Source organism: Physeter macrocephalus, chromosome 12 (genome assembly GCF_002837175.3).
Source record: "Physeter macrocephalus isolate SW-GA chromosome 12, ASM283717v5, whole genome shotgun sequence".
NCBI lineage: Eukaryota > Metazoa > Chordata > Mammalia > Artiodactyla > Physeteridae > Physeter > Physeter macrocephalus.
In genome coordinates, this window is record NC_041225.1 from 21,124,537 (window position 1) to 21,135,000 (window position 10,464).

The following is a 10,464-nucleotide window of genomic DNA, read 5'->3' on the forward strand; positions in this document are numbered from 1 at the left end:
CAGACTCCATGCTCCCAATGCAGGGGGCCCAGGTTCAATCCCTGGTCGGGGAACTAGATCCTGCATGCATGCCACAACTAAGTAGTCCGAATACCGCAACCAAAGATCCCGCGTGCTGCAACTAAAGATCCCACGTGCCGCAACTAAAGATCCCACGTGCCGCAACTAAGACCCAATGCAGCCTAAATAAATATTAAAAAAAATACTGTCCTCTGGTTTTTTTTTTTGTTTTTTTTTGTTTGTTTGTTTTGCGGTACGCGGGCCTCTCACTGTTGTGGCCTCTCCCGTTGCGGAGCACAGGCTCCGGACGCACAGGGTCAGCGGCCATGGCTCACGGGCCCAGCCGCTCTGCGGCATGTGGGATCTTCCCGGACCGGGGGCACGAACCCGTGTCCCCTGCATTGGCAGGCAGACTCTCAACCACTGCGCCACCTGTCCTCTGGTATTAAAAGCACAAAATATTTTCATAATGTTAATTCAGTTACTAGGCATGTAGATTTCACCTTGGACTCTTAATAAACTGCATGTTAAGAACTGGTGAAATATATCTGGAAATTTAAGAGCAGAACTCAAACCAATGTGAATTTCCATCTAATCCAACGTTATATATTTCAAAGACACTAATTTTAGAGCGGCCTAGTACTTAGCTCTATTGAACTTTGCCACTGCTCTCCTCCTTCCGCCAACAAAATCTTTTCTTCTCAACTTTCCTTGCAACGTGTCTGGGTTCCTGTATCAAAATTTTAACTTTAAATGATAACACCATGATTACAAAACTAAGATTGGACTTAAAGCTGTAATCGTCAACTCAACACTAACCATATCATGAGTTGTTTTTTTTTTTCCACAGAGATTTTTAAAACTGATGTCATTATACTGAGAATAGAAAATATCTACCTGAAAGATTGAAAATTACAGTAGGAACAGAAGTAAGTAGAGCTAGCAGTGCAGATGCAGTGCAGATGTCCTTAGCTGAAAATTTCAGGTTCTATTTCTAGATGGCTTTCTTCTTTATGCTAATTTTTTATAACAGGGTGAAGTGTCATTTTCTTTGATTGTGGATGGAGGGAATGACAAGGGAGGAACCTCTTGAGATGACAGCCTGACAGCCTTTAAATCAAGGAGGATCTCTTTCCTAGCAAGCATGAAGATTAAACAGACTAATGAATCAATGTTTTAGACCATCCACTCCTGGGAGAACACATCAGAGTCCCATCAACAATGGTCAAGTCGGGGAACATTCTTTCCTGTCAACTGGCAAGTCTCCTGTTGTATTGAAAGTCTTGTTCTTCTCTGGGAAATGACTCTATTTAATGGAGACAGATGTCACTCCACATAATTTTTTTTTTTTTTTTTGCGGTACGCGGGCCTCTCAGTGTTGTGCCCTCTCCCGTTGCGGAGCACAGGCTCCGGACGCGCAGGCTCAGCGGCCATGGCTCACGGGCCCAGCCGCTCCGTGGCACGTGGGATCTTCCCGGACCGGGGCACGAACCCGTGTCCCCTGCATCGGCAGGCGGACTCTCAACCACTGAGCCACCAGGGAAGCCCACTCCACATAATTTGATAGTTCTTCACCAGGATCCAAGAGGTAAGATCTCTTCAACCGATATAGAATTTAAAAATTGTGGTTGTGTGTATTTCTCCAACGGTCAATTTTATTTTTAATAGAGAATTTTTTATTCTACTCTTCTGAATTTTCCCATAAAAAGCAATATCCAAGGTGCCAGCTGCCTTCAGAGTTCTCTAGAAATGACTTGATCTGTCACCATTCAGTGGGTATGAATGTAAATTTTAAGAGACTTAAATCTTAAAGCTTTCAAGAATGTTCTGAGTCATACTCCTCACCTCCCTTTATATCTCTGGATTAATCACAATTTCTGATGCACTTCTTTTGAAGTTGTTAATTTTATTTGAGACAATGGCATATCCTCAGTACATAAGGAAGCATAAATGCAGACTTTTTCCCCCCTCCTCCTCCATAAGACGGTATTATTCTGAAAAATAGAGTATGTGAAAATATCACTGAAGTTACAAAGCAGATATTAAATTTTTATTCTAAAATGAATCCCAATGACGCATATCTTAATGAATAGGAGATGTGAATTTCTTTTAATTAAACAATTCATTGTTTCAATTAAACTTCATTTTGTTTCATTGCCATCCTTTAAGTGTGGGCAACTTTTTTCTCCCACATTCTGCTATTTCCTGTTGCTTCTCTGCTGACATTTTGCAAGTGAAAAGAGTAGCAAACTATGAGTGCACATCGCTTAGTTTTAATACAATATTAATATCTGATCCTTGACACATTAGATGACAAGACTTGCCATTTTTGACTTTCTACTACTTAACATTGCAGAGCTGTCCCTAATAGCTCTAATACATATTATTCCCTGAAACATTTGTGAGCAGTAAGCATGACGGAATAAGAATTAGTTTAGCAGGGAAAAGCAAAATGGTTTCCTTTCTAGTGTAGAGATATATCATACTTTTAGATCAAAACTATTGATTCCGGGGTCACTATAAACCAATCTACAAAAACTTTATTGGTTATGCATCTATCTATATTACCTTTTATATATCTGTTTTAATTTCAAACTATAGTTACATAATCCACAATTTTAAAAAACAAAACATTCAAAACATTTGTTTTTTCATTTTGAAACTATACGTGCTTTTAATGAATTGGTGCTTGGATACTGAGCTAGTTAAAACTCCCCAGAAGCCCATGGCATTTATTTTCTGGTTTCACCATGACAAGAACATTGAAAGAATGGCTGAAAACAAACAAACAAACAAAAGTCACCCTTTTCTCAAGTCTCCATGGAAATTGATATAAACTCAATTCCCACTTACTGAGTGGTGAGTTCTGTTAGAAAAGACCAAAGAAAGAGTCAGGGCCTCTCCCCTCAAGGAACTTGTAATATCACAAGGTGATGTGAAGAACACACAGGAAATAACTAAAGAACATATCTAAGGCAACATATTAGTAATGCATGATAGTACAGAGCAGACTATTTAAATAAATACCGAAGAATTTAAAGTAAGGGAAACTTTGCCTTGTGCTGTGTTCAGCCAAAGAAGGAAGCTTAGGTCGGCACCGATGTGCTCTTTGAAGGAAATGAATATTCAGGGTGGGTTAAGTGAAGTGAGGGGTGTGATTTCAAGTTGGGGGTCTGGTGGATGGAATGGGGTTTTGGAGGAAAGGCCCAGTGGAGGGAAGAGTTGGAACCAAGAGTGAGCTTTCTTCATCTCAGCCTGGAAGCTCTTGGACGCCTGATGTCCTGAAGGCAATTATATGCTTCTTCTTCCCTCTCACTTAGAGAGTTGCTTGTCTTTTGGGAATCATCATGAGTTCCGTAAGGGTTCCTCCCGCTTCTCTCATTTGCTCCCCAGGGTGATAAAATGATGTGCCCTGGGGGAAACGAGACACATGTAGGGGTCACATGGCAGATTTGCTGCCCTTGGCTCTTGAGGTCCTGTTTCTCTGGATATCTAAGAGATGTTGGCTGGTGGCCCACTCTCCCGCCACTGAGCGGAGTCACGTTTGCTCAAATATGGACTCATTTTGGCAAAATGTCATCATGCTTAGTGTCAACAGCAGCCATACCTTAGTGTCAGTGGTGAAGAGTGGTGAGAACGCTGGGAATGAAGCATAGGGTTCCAGCTCCTTCTGGGACCGGCACAGCCTCTTCCCTCATGGGCCTCAGCTTCCTTACAGAAAGTAAGGAGGTTGGGCTACAGCGTCTCTAAGGTACCGTCCAGAAATGACTCTCTATTATTTTGTATTTATTCCAAAGTTGAAAACATTGATATAACAAAGGATATTTTCCCAGCACAATACTTCATTCATGCCTAATGGAGAAATAAGAGAAAGTCAAAGTCTTTCCCCGTGAATTTAAAGTAGACTCTGTCCTGTATCTACCACCATTTGAGCAGTGAAACCTACAAAACCCAGCACAAGGATGGCATTCAGCACCCTCAGCCGGGGTGTGCAGTACCCCTCAGGGCTGTCTAGCCCTTCTTGGCTGACTTTTCAGATGGACCTGGCGAGTTTACAAACTCTCCTACAAGGAGAGGAAGTTGGGAATTTTAATGTGAGGCTCAAGAGAGCATGAGGAGATAGAGGCAGGAATTTGGGGTTCTTAGGAAAATTGGGACCTGTAGACCTGAGCTTGAGTACTTCCCCTCTACTCCCTACATTGCAAAATTAGAAGATAAATAACCTGCTGTATCCACTTAGTGAACTAGTGGTAATACTCAGAAACCCAGACTTCTAGTCTCCTGATCTAGCCCACAGACAGTGCTTCCATTTAATTAGTCAGATTGATTGAAAACTTAATTACACATAATCCCACAGAAAAGGGAGTTATGATAATCACACATGCAAAGCTTTAGGGATGTAAAAGAGAGAAGGGCCAAGTTTATGATAGCCAAATGACTGGAAGAAAAGAATTCTTATCATAGCCATGCTCTCTTCATGGAGGAGCCACTTAATAAAGGAAAATGTTTTCACGGGAATGTGTTTTTTTCTGGTTGTAACATTTTATAAGGTAGAATTAAAAACATAAAACAGGGTGTGAGGTGGATGTAGAGGAACCTTTTCCTTAGGTGGAATTTGCTAGAGAACTGGATACAATAATCCAGTTTGGAAATTCTCAGGCAAGATACAGAGCTGCCCCTAAGAAATGTCCAGATATTCATAAGGCTTCCAACATTCTTATGGTGTATTCATGTTCTCACTTTGATATTTATTGGAAAGATTAGGGAGACAGTTTGAAACGTTTTGTAAATCAGAAAAATAACTCTCTTAAGAAAGAAAGTGAAGTCACAAATCTGAGGATTAGTATTATCCATGCCAAATATAAAATGAAGTAAAAGAGGATAAGATAATATGAAATGAAATAAAACACTGCCTTGCCCCTTCCTTACTTTCATACAAAGACAAGCACATAGCAACAAGAAGGCAAAACCCCACTGTCTAAAGTAAGAAGGGGAAAAGGTCCGCACTATCACCATGTTCCCATTCTCCACTAATGTCTTCATTTCTAAAAGGATTTCAAATAGTGTTTTTATTCCAAAATAATCATTGGTTATTTTTCTTGCAATGTTTCTCAAAGTCTAAAATTATATCATACAAACCACATACTTGGTAGCTCTGTCTAGAGAATCACAAAGTAACTAATTGGAAATTGAGTCAACACAATGAATGAATTGATGCTTTATTGTGAGGTGTATCTCTAATCACATCACACACACACACACACACACACACACACACACACACACACACACAGAAGAACGGAACATTTGGTTGGTCCCACTCATGGGTTTCTTTTTGTTTCTATCCACTGGTTTAGTAAAATAAGTTTGTTTAAGCTTAAGATGATAATCAAGGGAAAACTAATATAAAAAAACAGGTTTGGGGTAGGATTATTCTTCTACTGTTAGCATCTTCATCCTAAAGGTCAGGAAAATAATTAGAAGTTACAATTTCCCTAAAGTTAATCGTACAAAAAATAACTAATAAAGATTTAAGAGAGAAGGAAATATAACTTTCAGTTCTCCACAATCTACAGCTCATCCAATTCACAGCAGAGATAACCGAACATCTCAAAGATTTTTAATTGGATTAGCCATTGATATAATCTCTTGAGCACATTCATTTGTCAGATGAAGGCTTTGTCTGTCAACTCAAAAGAAAATATTACCCTTGAAAACATTAAGTTGGGGGGGATTTCAAAACTGTCCCTTATTCAAATGTAGCAGATTGTTTTGACAAGTACGTGCAGAGAACATTTGCAAACAATAAACAGCCATGCCTTTCTCCTTTGGATAAACACAAAGGGAAGGAAGAAAGATTGTCATTTGTCTCCATGGACATTTGTCTTGCCAACAGGGCATTAATTCTCTTTGAAATCAGTAGTTGTATATGTTGTGTATAAGATATATTTGATGATGGTGATCCTTTAGCCATTGTGTTAAATTCTCCTCTCTGGCTCAAGATACCAAAATAAATCTATAGCTCTTGTTCAAGGGTGATGTCTAATTTGGCCAGCTGGAATGGCCATCCAGATAAATACGTAGTTTCCTTGAAAGACACAGTGATGTGGCCTTTGGGATTGAAGCATAGGCCATACGACCTCAAGTTTAAGCCTTCAGATAAGAAAAAGGGCATATATTGCTGCCAGCATGTACCATGCCCTGAATATCAGGGCTTGGTACATGACGGCTGTGTCTATAGACAGAATCTTTTCAAGGTGGCCACAGCGTTGTCATCAAAAATCCCCTCCTACTTTTCAGGCTATTGTGTTAGATTTCTATGTTGTGTAAGAAATGACCACAAACTTAGTGGCTTAGAAGGGCACCTATTATTTATCCGACAGTTTCTGTAGCTCAGAAGTCCAAGCACAGCATAGCTGGGTTCTCTGCTCCGGGTCACACAAGTCTGAAAGCAAGATGACTACAGAACTGAGTTCTCATCTAAAGCTCAAGGCCTTTCCCTACACTCATTCAGGTTATTCAAAAGATTCAGTTCCTCGCCGTTGGAGAAATGAGGTTTCAGTTTTCCCTGAGGAGAACTGTTACCTGAGGATCTTTCTCAGTGGCTGGAGGCTGCCCTTATGTCATTCCCATGGGACCCTCTTGCAACACAGCACCTTTAATGCCAGCAGGAGAATCTTTCTTTGCCCAACTAAGATGGAGTCATAAAATGTAACTCAATCACAAAAGTGACTATCCTATTACTTTTGTCTCATGATATAACCTAATCAAAACTAAACTTTCAGCCAGAATTGGGGAATCCAAAATTAATTGTAACACTTCTGGGTTCGCCGTTTCTTGATTATAGGAAATAGGCTTCGTTCAGCCTCCAGGACCTTCCCTGAGTTCCAAGGAGCAGGTTCAAACAGTTGTTGGTTAGGGAAGTGAGGGGATGCAAACAAGAGAGGAGCAGCCAAGACAATAGCGCAGCCTTGGGGCAGGGTCCTGGTTCCCCCTCGAGGGATACACACAACAATATCTTTGAGCTCTTCTGCACCTACCGAAGCCCCTTCCAGGTGAGAGAAGTTAACTGTCTGCTGCTCACAAGCACGGAGACCTCAGATCTGTTGGAACCAGGAGGTTGATGATGCCGACTCCCGATGACCTCACCACCAGCCAATCAGAAGAGTGTCCACGAGCTGACCACGCCCTCTTTGAACCGTTACTATAAAACTCCTGACTACCCCCTTCAGGTCAGGACAGAAAGAAAAATAAACGACCTCTCAGATGGGTGTAACTGACCTGTAATTTTGAGAGTACAATATAATTTGAAAGCTGTAGAAAACCCCTTTTTATTGTTGCTGTTGTTATATCCTATTTTAAATCAAGAAGGATTGTTTTGAAGAAATTTTGAATTTTTGTGTGTATGCACTTGTGGGTCTTATTTCATCAAAGCGCCGATTTCTCAGCAAAGCTCTTGAAGGGCTCGCTGTTGAGGTTTTTTTATGCTAACCAGGATGCTTCATTTCCCTCTAAACCAGGATGAAGTGCTTATCCTGCTGTGGCCCCCTTTGCCTGGCAAAGCAATAAAGCTATTCTTTTCTACCTCACCCACAACTCTGTCTCCTAGATTTAATTCAGTGTCAGGGTCCAGAGGCGGGATTCAGCTTCTACACTGCTCTCACCTGAGTCTGGCATGGAGGTCCAGGAACAACGCTGACAATTGCGGAGGTTATGGAAGAAGCCATGAGGGCACTGGTGATGAGATAAAGTGATGGCTGAGACTTACCGAGTGCTTAGTACATGCCAGACTCTCTCCCCACATGTTGACTCATATATTCTTCACAGTGAGAAAAATAGGGATCATTGATGTGCCTACTGATGGGTGAGGAACTGGGGCACACAGAGATGCAGTACCTTGCCCAGGACTGCACAACTCATAAGTGACGGAGCCGGGATACAACTTGAGACAGTCTGACGCCAGAGGGTGTGAGCCTAACCTCCAAGTTCTACAGCCTCTCAGAAGAAAGAATTGGAACAAACCCAACAAACTCCTATGGTATGCATTCAGAAGTCTGCCTTGTCTCCAGCCTTTCGGCAAGGAACTATCTAAATCATTCTTAGTTGATGAGAAACTGTTTGATTTACAAAGGACTCCTCACTCAAGAATGAATTTTAAATTGTAAGATCTTGGCTAGTAATAGAATACAATTACGGATCTCTTTACACAGGAAGGTAGGGCTGTGCTGAGGCAGGAGTGATATGAAGGAAAGAACAATGGATCAGAGCCAAGAGGCTCAGCATTTTGATGGGGATGCATTGAAATGTGGCTTTTTCTTCGTACTGGGTTAACCCCTCTAATTTGGCTTTGAACTTTCCCGACTGCCTTTAGAAAGCCATCAGTTTGGGATCTCCGGAATTTTATACTGTCAATGATCCTGTGGTCCTGTATTTAACACAGGTTATCATATCTCCTACTTAGCATAACGTCTGATATATAAACAAGGCATACCACTTAGATTCTCTTGGAAAATCAGAAAAAATGAGAACATTTTTCTATATATGTTTTAGACGGTAAAATTCTACTGAAATATAAAGTTATAGTTATAATTGCAAGGGGGGATTATGCAATAATTTATGACAACTGTTAAAACTGTAAATTTTATACAGAGGCCTATTATTGGGAACTCTCAGACAACTAAATAAATAGATTAACAGTTAAAACTAGAAAAAAATGAGTTAGCCAATTTCAGGAATAATATATTTTTTGAACAACTTGCGTGAACAAATAGATGTCAACAATATTATACTCCTGTTTCATATTTCTTTCCTTGTAGCATGTTTTTTGCTATTAAGGGTCATACAACAAATAAAATTTTATTTAAAACAACAGTCAATCCTCATTCCTTATAGATTTAATATTTGCAAATTTGCCTACTTGCCAAAATTTATTTGTAAGTCCAGAATCAATACTGGAAGCCTGTACTTTCAGGATCACATGCAAACGTGTACAAAGCAGTGACAACTTTCAGCCACCGTACAGGTACATTCTGAGCTGAGGATGAACAAGAGATGTTCTGATTTTTTGTTTCTACCCTCATACAGTAAACAAGGTTCCTTCTCTGGGCCTATTTAGTGCACTGTTTTTTGCATCCTTGTCACTGTTCCTGGTGATTTCACCCTTTAAAAAACCTCCCGAATGCAGTGCTGAAGTGCTTTCTAGTGTTCAGAAGCATGAAATAACTGAGATGTGCCTTAGGGAAAAAAATACATATTATGTAAGTTTCCTTCCAGCATGAGTTATGGTGCTGTTGGCTGTGAGTTCAATGTTAATGACTCAATGCTATGTATTAAGTAAGGTATCTTTAAAGAAAAACACACATAAAACAAGGCTGATGAACACGTGACCAGAGGCTCGCAGGATTCTAACCCTGTATTTCCCCTGGGAGCAATGGTTCAGTGTTGGCTGCAACTTTACAGAACATAACTATTCTGAATTATAAGAATTGATTGTAATTCTAATTTTTAGTTGTTTAATTCCATTGGTCAATGAGTCTTTCAATTTGTGGGAACTCCTTACAATTCATGAAAATGAACTAAAAATAGAAGATCTATTTTACCACTTGAAAGTTAAGTGTAGAAACATTCCAAAATCATGCATGACATCCATGAGACATTGTCTTAACCAGATGCAATAAAGAATATATAGTATGTATTCAGTATGAGCAAAAGATGAAATATTAGGGAAGTATGTGCCACTCTCAAAATATATTATTCTTCCCTTAACCTTGATAGAAAATGAATCTCAATTTGGTTTAAAGTACAGCGGATTGTAAGAGCAATGGAAAAGTTGATGGTGTGTGAAATGTTTGTCCTGTGCTGTAATGCCAACCTAAAATTCAATGACTCTACTTTCATCATAAAATTGCAATAATAATTAAATACTTTAGGGACAAAGCTTCATATTTATTCCTGTATCTCATAGATTCATCATCTTATGACGGTGATGTTAGCCTTTGATTGAATGTTGATTTTTGACTAGCTCCATTTAATATTCCACACTTGGCCACCATCTACCATGTGTATTCAAGTGAACCTATGATTTGACTCTGTGTGTGCTTAAAATAAGAGATACCATATGGTTACATGAAGTTAATAATGTAATAAATGTAAGTCAGAATAATCTGAAAGCTTATAACGATTTTTTAATATTTACATCAATGTCGATTACTTTTTAACTGAAGTATAGTTGATTTACAATGTTACAGGTGTACAGCAAAGTGATTCAGTTATACATCTGTATATCTATTTTTTCATATTCTTTTCCATTATGAATTATGATAGGATTGAATGCAGTTCCCTGGGCTATACAGTAGGACCTCGTTTTTTGTCTGTTGTTTTTTTTTTTAAATAGATTTATTTATTAATTAATCTAATCTTGGCTGCGTTGGGTCTTCGTTGCTGCCCGCGGGCTTTCTCTAGTTG

General features: G+C 39.5%; 1 long non-coding RNA gene across 1 annotated transcript in view; it reads left to right on the forward strand.

Moving 5' to 3' along the window:
* The first annotated feature begins 847 nt into the window (after window positions 1-847).
* LOC129392621 (uncharacterized) overlaps window positions 848-10,464 on the forward strand; it is a 21,099-nt gene continuing 11,482 nt past the window's right edge. The window contains exons 1-2 of the long non-coding RNA XR_008618816.1: window positions 848-929; window positions 1,034-1,588. This is a non-coding gene — a long non-coding RNA (uncharacterized lncRNA). The remainder of the gene's footprint in view (window positions 930-1,033; window positions 1,589-10,464) is intronic.